The sequence below is a fragment of the Scyliorhinus torazame genome, chromosome 3, assembly GCF_047496885.1.
Source record: "Scyliorhinus torazame isolate Kashiwa2021f chromosome 3, sScyTor2.1, whole genome shotgun sequence".
Classification (NCBI taxonomy): Eukaryota; Metazoa; Chordata; class Chondrichthyes; order Carcharhiniformes; family Scyliorhinidae; genus Scyliorhinus; species Scyliorhinus torazame.
This window is the reverse complement of record NC_092709.1, coordinates 335,920,208-335,932,921: the sequence shown is the minus strand read 5'-3', so window position 1 is coordinate 335,932,921 and position 12,714 is coordinate 335,920,208. Positions and strand designations below refer to the sequence as shown.

General features: G+C 48.6%; 1 protein-coding gene across 1 annotated transcript in view; it reads right to left on the bottom strand.

Annotated features, from left to right (window-relative positions):
- Positions 1–12,714, bottom strand: part of LOC140409300 (dedicator of cytokinesis protein 2-like) — a 1,572,852-nt gene that overhangs the window by 311,977 nt on the left and 1,248,161 nt on the right. The window lies entirely within an intron of this gene.

Below are 12,714 nucleotides of genomic sequence, written 5' to 3'. Positions count from 1 at the left end.
TCTTTCCACTGTAAATTGAGAGGGGTGATGAGAGAACTGAAAGGGTGCAACTAGCAGTAACGGTTGAACGTGCTTTTCCCTGGAAAACAGAAGACCTGAAGGTAAAAGCAAATTACTGAGGACATTGGAATCTGAAACAAAAACAGAAAATACGGGGCAATCTCAGCAGGTCTGACAGCATGTGTGGAGAGAGAAGGGAGCTAACAGTTTTGAGTCTGGGTGACTCTTTGTCAAAGCTGGAGAGAACTCGAATAACGACGAGTCAGAAGACAGGAGGGAGATAGAGAACCTAGTGGAGTGGTGTAGCGACAACAATCTATCCCTCAATGCCAGCAAAACTAAAGAGCTGGTAATTGACTTCAGGAAGCAAAGTACTGTACACACCCCTGTCAGCATCAACGGGGCCGAGGTGGAGATGGTTAGCAGCTTAAATTCCTGGGGATGCACATCTCCAAAAATCTGTCCTTGTCCACCCTCGTCGACGCTACCACCAAGAAAGCACAACAGCGCCTATACTTCCTCAGGAAACTAAGGAAATTCAGCATGCCCACATTAACCCTTACCAGCTTTTGCAGATGCACCATAGAAAGCATCCAATCTGGCTGCATCACAGCCTGGTATGGCAACTGCTCGGCCCAGGACTGCAAGTAACTTCAGAGAGTCGTGAACACAGCCCAGTCCATCACACAAACCTGCCTCCCATCCATTGACTCCATCTACATCTCCGGCTGTCTGGGGAAAGCGGGCAGCATAATCAAAGACCCCTCCCGCCTGATTTACTCACTCTTCCAACTTCTTCCATCGGGCAGGAGATACAGAAGTCTGAGAACACACACGAACAGACTCAAAAACAGTTTCTTCCCCGCTGTTACCAGACTCCTAAATGACCCTCTTATGGACTGACCTCATTAACACTACACCCTGTATGCTTCATCCGATGCCGGTGCTTATGTACTGAGTACCTTGTGTTGCCCTATTATGTATTTTCTTTTCATGTACTTAATGATCTGTTAAGCTGCCCGCAGAAAAATACTTTGGTACACGTGACAATAAACAAAAATCAATCAACTGGAAATAAGGTCAGATTTATACTGCAGAGAGAGGAGGAGGGTGGGGGGGGGGGGGGGGGGGGGGATAGTGGGGCTGGATAGAGGACCAATGTTGGGGGGTGGGGGGGGAGTGGTATAGTGGGGCTGGATAGAGGACCAGTGAAAGGTGGAGATTGACAAAGATGTCGTGGACAGAAAGACAAAGGTAATGCAAATGGGGTGTTTAAACACCTGAAGGGATAACTCAGGGCTCTTTCAAATCATGATTGGGTTTGAAATGGAAACGGTTCTGAGAATGTTTCCACTTGTCAGGGCATCCACAACCAGGGACACTAATAAAAGGTATCATGAGTAAATCCAATTTCGGAAAAGCCTTTTTGCTCAAAGAGCAGAGAGAAGGTGAAACTTCTTAACATGAAGCGGTTAAGGTGACCAGCATTATATTAAGGGGAAGCTGGATGAGTACACGAGGGCGAGAGTAATAGAAGTTTACACTGAAATAATTAGTTGAAGTAGGGTGGGAGGGGGCTTATCTCATCATCAGCATGGACCAATTGGACCGAAAGGCCTTTTCAGAGCCGTGTGTGTAAATCAGTGGAAGAGGCACATGCATCACCATTCTTCACTTGCCAAATTTGAACAAGACGCTGACTTATGAAACAGGTGCTTGTGCCAAGGACTGGGATAAGCACCGGACCAAACTGAAAGTCATTAAATTCATGCAGGACGATTTAAAGATCGAAGAACTACTTTCAAATAAAAATAAATCATTATTTTCTATTCATATAACATCTTATGTGATTGTTGGAACAACTTCACACAGTCCATTATTTCTGAAAACTAGCTCTTCATGTTACTTAATCTTATGAATGAAAGGCAGCGAGGTCTTTGTGAGAAATGGAAGCAGGATATTCAAATATGCCAGCTGATTGCTCAGTCTGTTCAAGGGACAATGTCATTCCGGGATATGGCTTCCCTGGTTTAAGTCTTCTACTCTCGAACTTATGCTGTAACTTTCACATCTTCAGGGCTCCCCAAAATTCTTCAGCCACTAATTAATGACTTTAGATGTGTAATAATTTGTGTTTTGCAAGTAAAACAAATCTGACAATTTGAGGTTATGGGGTTACATGTTCATCAGGACACAAAGAGACGTTCCTGGCTCATCTTCAACATTGAAAGTGAACAGGACCTCGGATTGACATCCCAATTTGAGAAATGAGGGGGGGGGGGGGGGGGGGGTCGAAATCTCGCGGCCAACTCAGGATGCGCCCAGGCCTGCGAGATTTACCCATTTTGCTATGCCTCACAAGACCTAACGGGAACTCGCGAGGCGTCGCAATCTGGATCCCGTGCACAATGGGCTGGGCCCAAATAAACACGCTCTTTCCAGAGTTATGTAAGGCGCGGGATCTAACCCTTGTGCCTCGGAGACCCTGAGCGAGTGTTGGTTCAAGAGAGGGAGAGAGGGGCTAAAGGAGAGAGGGGCAGAGGTCTGGGCATGGTAGTATGCTGGTACCCCTGCTGTCACCTGGGCACACTGGCAGGGGCACTTCCAGGCTGGCAATGCCAAATGTCTGGGTGGCATTTTGCCCATGCTGAGGATCAGGCTCAAGGAAGCCCTGCCCTTATGAGGTGAGATGCTGGGGAGTGGGAGGGGGGGTGGGTCATGATGGCCCCTTATAGGTACGTTGGGAGGGTCTAGAGGCTACGCTGGGGGGACTTGAGATTTAGAAATGGCACCCGGATCTCTTCCTGGACTGGTGAGCAGAGCTCGTTAGTGGAGGAAATGGGGCTGAGTGTGGTCTCGGTGGCGAGTTCCTCGCCGAGGCCCCGAAATGAAACAGAGGTCCTGTTTAAATAACGGGCCATTCTCGCCGCTGCTCGTGCTGGCAAACACCTGGCTAAATGCGCTCAACACTGTACTCTGTTTCATTTCCATTAAATTGCACCCGTGGTTTCTGCCAATGAGAGTTTCAGTCAGTGCTGCACTGCCCTGCAGGTGGCCACTGTATCCACAACATTCTCAACATACTGGTAAACGTGCTGCCACTGAGCCAATCTGATGCTCACGTACAAAGATAATTCTTCTTGACAGCAAGGCCTCTCAATAAGCAATGAAGTATAAGTCCTGTTGTCAATGGTTGCTCCGATGAAAGCTTATTGATCGAAAATGATTTTTAAATGGTCACAGAGGCAGGATCAGAGGTGGACAGGCTGCCATCTCCTGGTTATTTTTGCTCCAAAGGACTGAGAGGGGTTGACAACTGCCCATCCGGAAGCATGTGGGCAGCCTTTCTGGCCAATATAAAAGTCTATTAAGGTCATGCAGCAGAGTTTTCCAGTCAGCATGCGGGGGCCCCCCCATTGAGGGCAAAGCACTGTCAAGAGATGGAGGCGGAACTGCTGGCCACAGACTGCGGTGGGGAGGCAAGTGCTCTATCCAGCTGGAGAACACCCCCAAGTGTGATCAGGCAGGTGGAATAGGCCCCTTAGCCTGCCTGGAGCACTAGCCCCATGGCCTCGGACGCCTCCCCGAGGCGACTGGCTCGACCCTGATGAATTGAAGGGCCTGAAGGCCAACAGAAAAATTCGGGTCAGCCTATGATAATAGGCCTGAATAGGCTATTATTCGTCTTAATTTTGATTAGAAGCTTGCAGGCGGATAGCCCTGCCGATCCCATATCGTAATTTGGAAAATGGTGCAGGGGTAGGATTGTGCCAGCAAAAAGGCACAAAGCTTTGCTCCCACCGACCTCCATACTTACCCACATCGGGGGTGAAAATCCTGCTTGTGGTGTTCCTATGCATCCGCTGCGCTTGTCTATATAAATGGTAGAGGTTGCGGGTTTGTCAGGCTCTGACAAAGGTAGCTTGACATGTTAATGCAGAGCATCTTGTAGGCACTGCTGACACTGCGCAGGGAAGGGAGTGAATGGAATGCAATATTTCCTTGCATACACTCTTACTACGAAGCAAAGCTCACTTCCTTCATCCTGCAGTATTTCAAATCATTTGTTAATCGTTTATGTAGTATTGCAGTTATATGTTCAATTAATGATAAGGCAATTCAAAAATCACTCACTCACTTTAAAATCAGTTGGTCATAAATTACCTTCACTTGCTCCTGGATAACAGTAAATTAAATCCATTGATAGCTGGAGTGAAAGCCACAGGATTTAACAACCTAGAGTTAATTGAAAACAGCCACTGAACTGTCTGGTAATTGAGACAAATTGTCTCAGGCCTACTGATTGGTGAATACCTGATTAAGCCTGGAAAATTTGGAACGGCGATGTAAAAGTCATCAAATGTTTCAAGGATTTGCAGAGGTGGGGCTAAAGCTTCAAAATTACATCAACATTAAAAGGCCTACCTTTACCACAGGGCCAACCTCAAGCACAACTGCATTTCTAAGTTTTAAGGCCTAAGGCCGAAGGGAGTGAGCTCCGAATTCACTCCTAATTGGTCTACATGGGGTTTATTTGCATTGAACTTGCGAATGCTGTCAGGCACTAGTGATCTTATGGTTCAAAACTTTACAAAGATACAGCTAAACACATATGGTGAGGTCAATTTCAAAAGGCCCAAGATGCCAAATGGTCAACTTCAAAGTCGCTTAACCTTACTGACTAAATACTTGAGCTCCTAATTGTGCCAAGGCAGATTAATTTTTTTATTTGTACCCATTAGAAAAATAGGAGAGCTATATATAGAGAGAGAGATAAGAGCATTCTGAACCCTGAGGCTTAAAATCACCACAAATTCTAGAACTAAGGGGTGCAAAGAAAGCATAGATTTAACTCCTTCACTCTTGGGATTGTCGATGCTGAATTTCTGTATTCTGAAATTTTAAATAAAACTATTTTGCAGAGAGTGGGCGTCTCTGGTTAGGTCAGCATTTATTGCCATTTCTAATTGCTCTTCAGAAGTTGGCAGTGAGCTGCCTTCTTGGACCGCTGCAGTCCCTGTGGTGTAGGTACACCCACAGTGCTGTTAGGTAGAGAGTTCCAGGATTTGATCCAGCGACCGTGAAGAAATGGAGATATATTTCCAAGTCAGGGTGTTGAGTGACTTGGAGGGGAGCTTCGAGTTGATGGCGGTCCTAAGTATCTGCTGCTCTTGTCCTTTGAGAAGGTACTGGTTGTGAGTTTGGGAGGTTCTATCTAAAGAGTCTTTGTGAGTTGCTGCAGTGCCGCAAGTAGATGGTACACCCGGCAGCTACTGTGTGTCAGTGGGTGGAGGGACTGAGCGTTTGTGGGTGGGGTGCCAATCAAATGGACTGTTTCATCCTGGATGGTGTCGAGCTTCGTGAGTGCTGTTGGAGCTGCATTCATGCAGGAAAGTGTAGAGTATTCCATTACACCCCTGACTTGTGCCTTGTCGATGGTGGGCAGGCTTTGAGGAGATAGGAGGCGAGTTACACGCCACATGACTGTCAGCTTCTGACCAGCCATGATATTACTGAATAGCAGAGCAGGCCTGAGGGGCCTACAACTGCTCCGGGTTCAGATTTATGACTGCATTGCTTAGTTCGTTCCTCCAATCATACCAGGAAAAGTAGACACTATGTCAATCATATAACAATATAGCATGGAAGGAGGACATTCAACCTGTCCAGTCTGTACAGACTCCTCAAATAGGGCATGCGGGTTCATTCTTCGGGGTGAACAGAAATTGTGGTGTAGGGAATGTAGGGATGTGGTGTTGGATGGGTAATCAGGGTGGGATTTTCCCATGCTGGCTGGAAAACCAGCTCGAACCACTCCGAAATCAACAGCCCCCGAAAGTGTGGAATTGTCCGCACTTCTGGGGCTAGGTGGACACCGGAGGGGTTGGCACCGCGCCAGCCGGTGCCGAAAGAACTGCGCGAGTTAGCGCATGCGCCGAAGGGCCGGGGTGGTTCCGCGCATGCGCAGACCAACCGGCGTATTCTGCCGCATGCTCAGGGGGTTGTTTTCTCCGCGCCGGCCATGGTGGAGCCCTACTTGGGCCGGTGCGGAAGGAAGGAGTGCCCCACGGCACTGGCCCATCCGCAGTCCATTGGGCCCCGATCGGGCCCCCCGGGGTCAGATCCCCCCCCTCCCCCCGCCGAGGACAGCCCCAGCCGACTTCCCTGCCAGGTCCCGCCGTGTGGAACCATACATAACCCACGCCAGCGGGACTGGGCAGAAACGAATGGCCGATGCCAACAGCCCCCGACCGGCGTGGCGTGAACCCTGCCCCCAACCGAAAAATGGCGCCGAAGAACACGGCAGCTGGCGGCAGGGTGGATTTCGCACCGCCCCCCCCCCGGGGATTCTCCGACCTGGCGGGGGAGTCGTAGAATGCCGCTGCTGAACTTTGGCTTAATTGCCTTTTGATTCAAAGATGGGCATGATCTACCAGCCACTTTGCGCCTGAAAGGTGGCACTGCTGGCAGGAATCAAGATTCCCAATAGCCAGAGAATTCCGGCCTAAGTAATGGAATCAGACAGCAAAGAAGGAGGCCGTTTGGCCCATCCATTTGGCTGGCGTTTTGAAGGAGCTATCCAATTATCCCACATTCTTTCCCGTTCCCATGACCTGCAAATTATTCTCTTCAAATATTTCTCCAATTCCCCTTTGAAAGTTATTGTCGAATCTGCTGCCACCACCCTTTCTAGAAGAGCATTTCAGGTCATGGGTACGATCTGCCGGCCGTGTCCCGTCCGAATGCGGGGCACGTCACCGACGGTAGATGGTGGGAGAGGCCTCTTCCGGGATTTACCTGGTGTGCCACGCCTTGCGAGATCTAACAGGATCTTGCATGACATCATGATCTGGATCTCGCCCATTGTGGGCAGAATCAGTATTTGACAAATCTGCATATTAGAGTGAGTAGCTAGTCTCACTCTAATGTGCAGCTTGGCTGATCTAACCGTGGCGTTAGAATCTAACCCTTTCCCTTGGAGACCAGGTAGAATGGTACTTGGGAATCTCTCCCAGGGGATCAGAGGCACCTGAGTGATTGGCCTCCAGACATGCTGGTACCCTGGCCTGCTGTTGCCACCTGGACACCATGGCACTGGCATCTGGCCATGGTAGCCTGTCAGTGCCACCTGGGTGCTGACCTAGCACTGACTGTCCAGGTGGTGCTGCCAGACTGACAATGCCAAGGTGTCAGGCTGACATTGTGCCTGCTCTGAAAAGTGTGGGGGTGTGGGGGGTACTGCCGGGGGGGGCTGCCGGGGAGGGTTCCCTGCCCTGCCCTGCCCTGCATGAGGTGGGGACCCAAGGACCCCTTATAGGTGAATTGGGGGTCCGGGCTAATGCCAGGGGTGTCAAGAGATCAGGCACCATTAACAAATGGCATCCCAATCTCCAGGAGTTCTGGTGAGTGGAGCTCTTCAGGGCAGGAAACGGTGTTCCCCACTTAGGCCACGGATGTCGGCGGAGTCCTGTTTGATAGTGTGGTAGTTCTCACGCCCTAGAAGTACTCACTGAATATGTAAAAAAATCTCATGGCCCCATCCCTCTCGTTCTTTTTGCTTCTCTGCTCTAAGGAGAATGAACATCTTTAATTTCACCATCTCTCTGAAATCCCTCAATCCCAGTACCATTCTAATGATCTCCTTCACATCTTCTTCAAGACTTTGATATCGTTCCTAAAGTGTGGTGCCTGAAAGAGGACATAAAGCTCTTGCTGAGGCTCAACCAGTGATAGTAAAGGCTGCCATAACCTCCTTCCTTTTTTACTCTTTGCCTCCATTTAGCAAACATGGATCCTGTTGTTTATTTTTAAACAGCCTTCTCGTCTTGTCCAGTCACCTCCAAGATGAGGAGGTGGTAGCGTCACGGTAATGTCACTGGCCTAGAAATCCTGACGCCCAGGGTAATGCTCTGGGGTCACAGGTTTAAATCCCGCCACGGCAGCTAGCCGAATTTAAATTTAATCAATAAATCTGGAATTGAAAGCTAGTTTCTGTCATGGTATTCATGACAACTATCATCGATTGTTGTAAAAACTCATCTGCTTCAATTAGGGAAGGCAATCTGCTGTCCTTACCTGGTCTGGCCTACATGTGACTCCAGATCCACAGCAATGTTGTTGATTTTTAACTGCCCCCCCCGAAATGGCCGAGCGAGCCACTCAGTTTAAGGACAATTTGGGATGGGCCTCAGGATTATGTGGCGGCACCCACATGAAAGAGGCGTGTGTATGTACCCGCTCGGGTCTCTCTCTTCCTGCACCTCTTTTGAAATTACACCAATTGTTTTTTTTATTACCTCCCCTCACCTTTCCTTTCAAAATGCGTCACTTCACCTTTTTTCTGCACGAGGCTTCCATCGGCCATGCGCCTGCTCATTTCATCAACCGACTGAATCTGCTGCGAAACTCCTCACCGCCCAATGCTTTACTTTACTTACGCAGAACGTTCCGGAATCAAGTGCATCGGGTAGTGTCTGCAATGGTTGGTTGTGCTGGCGGAATGAGCGGGCTGGCTAAGCTGAGGTGGTGTTGCCTGTGACTGTGCACCTTCGTCCTCATGAGGGAATAAACTGGTGGAGCAATCACTGTTTCTCCTCACCCAAAGTGAAAACTATGGGAGCGGGATTCACGGGGTTGGCGCTACGAGGGGAGGGAGGCGGCGTCGCCTGAAGGAGAAACGGCGGGCACGCTGTCTGCAGTCACTTCTGTCTTATTGATTCCATATTCCAGTCAGTTCCAAAGCTTGTTTCTGTCAAGCCTTTCAACTCGTGCGTAGATCGTTAACAATCCTGGGAGGGCAATATTTTTTGCGTACTATGAGGGTTTGCTCATTTGCAGTGAATTAAAATAAGGCTGTTAAAAATGACCTTTAAGAACTTAAATGTGTTTGGGATTTTGGGCTAGTTTGTGTTTTCTTCTTTGGCTGTCAACTTTGAGACTGCTCATAAATATTTTATTTTCTTGCCGCTGATAATAATTCATCAATTTCAGAAACACTACAGATGCATAAAGTGAAAAATGAATATTGCTATCTAATGCTGGTGTAGATGCTCTTTTGAGGTACATTATTGAAAACATTATGGAACGACTCCTCCACAGATGCTGACATTAGGTGCTGGAGACAGGGAAATGCTCAATCCCTGAACATCCCTTAGCTTGACAGGAATTCTCTAAAACTGAATCCAACCCTTGCAAATCCCAGTTTTGTTACCGCACAGGTAGCTCTATGGTTAATTGTCCATGATTCATTTACAAGTGTGCCTGAATTTTGGAACTGCAGTCCAACCCAACGGTGATGCTGAATATTCATTTCAACCTTAATTAACCTGCAAAGGACTCCTCAACCTTTGTGCGTCAAATGACGAGACTTGTGAGTGATCATGCTTGCATATCGAGAGAGAGAGAGAGAGAGAAAGGGAGAGAAATTAGAGGAATAAGAAAGATCAACAAGGAAGAACAAAACCCTTTAAAAATATTCAGATGGAGTGCAAGGTTTGGAGATGTTAATTTAAACGAATATGGCAGGGGGGTGGGAATCAGAGCGTTAGCTTAGAAGGTGTCATAACTGAAGTGGAAATAGAGAACAAAAATAATAGAACATCACCCTCAGGCAGAGCAAAAGAGGTGACAAGTGTGAGAAGGGAGGTGGTCGATGCAGGATTGAGGGTATTTTACCTTAATGCGTGCAGTATAGGGAACAAGGTAAATGAGCTTGTTGCGCACATTGAAATTGGTACGATTTTGTGGGTATCACAGAGTTGTGGCTGCAAGGTGATCAGGGCTGGGATCTAAACATACAAGGATATGTGTCCTTTCGAAAGGACAGACAGATGGGCAAAGTGGGTGAGGTTGCATTGTGAGTAAGGAATGAAGTTAAATCGATAGCAAGGAGCGATGTAGAATCAGAAGGCATAGAATCTCTGTGGGTAGAGCTAAGGAATCGCAAAGGTTAAAAGACCCTGATGGGAGTTATGTACGTCCCCTAGCAGGAGGCAGGGTGTGGAGCAGAAAATAAATCAGGATAGCATGTACAGAGATGTGGTCACACCGCAGGCTCAGATTCCACAGGCAGGAAGGGAATTGGAGACCACCAGACAGAGAAAGAGAGTGAGGCAGGTAGCACAGGAATCTCCTGTGGCCATTCCCCTGCAGAACAGTTATACCGTTTTGGATACTGTTCGGGGCATGGCCTCTCAGGGGAAAACAGCAACAGCCAAATTCGTGGCACCACGGTTGGTTCTGCTGCAGAGAGGAGGGGGTGATAAGTGTGACAGTGCAATAGTTATAGGGGATTCAATTGTAAGGGGAATAGACAGGCATTTCTGTAGCCGCAAACAAGATTCCAGGATGGTGGGTTGCCTCCCTGGTGCTTGGGTCAAGGATATCTCAGAGCGGATACAGGGGGCAGAATTCTCCCCACCCATGCCGGGTGGGAGAATCGCTGGGGCGCCGCACGAGTCCCGCCACGCCGCCCCGGCACCCGCATGCGATTCTCCCACCCCCCCCAAACCAGCGCGGCGAGAATCACGGCTGGCCACTGGGAGAATCGCCGCTCGTCGTTTGTAACAGGCGAGCGGCGATTCTCTGGCCCGAATGGGCCGAGCGGCCTGCCCAACACGACGGCTTCCCGCCGGCGCCATCCACACCTGGTCGTTGCCGGCGGCAACAGCGCGGGAACGCTGGGGGGGCGGCCTCTGAGGGGGGGGGGGAGGGGGGTTCCTGCACCGGGGGCGGCCTCAAAAGGGGACTGGCCCGCGATCGGTGCCCACCGATCGGCGGGCCGGCCTCTCTGAAGGAGGACCTCCTTTCCTCCGCCGCCCTGCAAGATCCATCCGACATCTTCTTGCGGGGCGGCCTCAGGGAGGACGACAACCGCGCATGCGCGGGGTACGTCATTTACGCGGCGCCGGCTGCATCATTTAAGCGGCGCCGCCTTTACGCGGTGCCAAGGCCCGGCTTTCACTCTGGCATCGGGACTTAGTCTCCCGATGGGAGAATTGCGCCCAGAACATTCTGGAGGGGGAGGGTGAACAGCCAGTGATCGTGGTACACATCGGTACAAACGACATAGGTAAAAAAAAGGGATGAAGTCCTAAAAGCAGAATACAGGGAGCTAGGAAGGAAGTTAAGAAATCGGACCTCGAAGGAGTGATCTCAGGATTACTACCGGTGCCACGTGCTAGTCAGAGTAGAAATGACAGGATATATAGGATGAATACATTGCTGAAGGGATGGTGTCAGGGGGAGGGTTTCAGATTCCTGGGACATTGGGACCGGTTCTGGGGGAGGTGGGACCTGTACAAACTGGACGGGTTACACCTGGGCAGGACTGGAACTGATGTCCTAGGGGGGCTATTTGCTAGAGCAGTTGGGGAGTGTTTAAAGTAATGTGGTAGGGGGATAGGAACCGATGCAGGAAGTCGGAAGGTAGTAAAACAGGGACAGAAACAAAAGGCAATAAGGGGGAAAGTGTAAGGCAGAGAAGCCATAGTAAAAATCAAAAAGGGTGACAGTACAAGGTACAGTGACTGAGGGGAGCTCATCAAATAGGTCCAGTAATACTAAAAGGAATCAAACAGGAAGTAAAAACATAAATCAAAAGCAGCGTGGCACGTTGTTACATGGATATGGGTTCAACGACAAGGAAAATTAGGAGAAAAGTTAAGAGGAAAAATAACTTAGGAGAGGTTACTGTTCAAGGTGGTAAGATTCAAAACAGAGGTATAAAAACCAACATAAGTGTACTTTACCTGAATGCTCATAGTATTCGGAATAAGGTAAATGAGTTGATGACGCAAATCATCGTGAATGACTATGATTTAGGGGCCGTTACTGAAACATGGTTAAAGGATGGTCACGACTGGGAGTTAAATATCCAAAGGCATCAAACTACTCGGAAGGACAGAGTGGATGGTAAGGGAGGTGGTGCAGCTCTGTTATTTAAGGATGACATCCGGGCAATAGTAAGGGATGACATCCGTGCTAGGGAGGATAAGGTTGAATCCATTTGGGTGGAAATCAGGAAAAAGTCACTGATTGGAGTAGTCTATAGGCCACCAAATAGTAACATTATGGTGGGGCAGGCAATAAACAAAGAAATAACGGATGCATGTCGAAATGGTACAGCAGTTATCATGGGGTATTTTAATCTACATGTCGATTGGTTTAATCAGGTCGGTCAAAGCAGCCTTGAGGAGGAGTTTATTGAATGTATCCGCGATAGTTTCCGAGAACAGTATGGAATGGAACCTACGAGGGAACAAGTGGTCCTAGATCTGGTCCTGTGTAATGAGACAGGATTGATTCAGGATCTCATAGTTAGGGATCCTCTCGGAAGGAGCGATCACAATATGGTGGAATTTAAAATACAGATGGAGGGTGAGAAGGTGAAATCAAACACTAGTGTTTTGTGCTTAAACAAAGGGGATTACAATGGGATGAGAAATGAGCTAGCTAAGGTAGACTTGGAGCAAATACTTTATGGTGAAACAGTTGAGGAACAGTGGAGAACCTTCCAAGTGATTTTTCACAGTGCTCAGCAAAGGTTTATACCAACAAAAAGGAAGGACGGTAGAAATAGGGAAAATCGAAAATAAGGGAGAGTATCAATTTGAAGGAAAAAGCATTCAAAGTAGCAAAGATTAGTGGGAGACTAGAGGACTGGGAAATCTTTAGGGGGCAACAGAAAGCTCCTAAAAAAGCTATAAAGAAGAG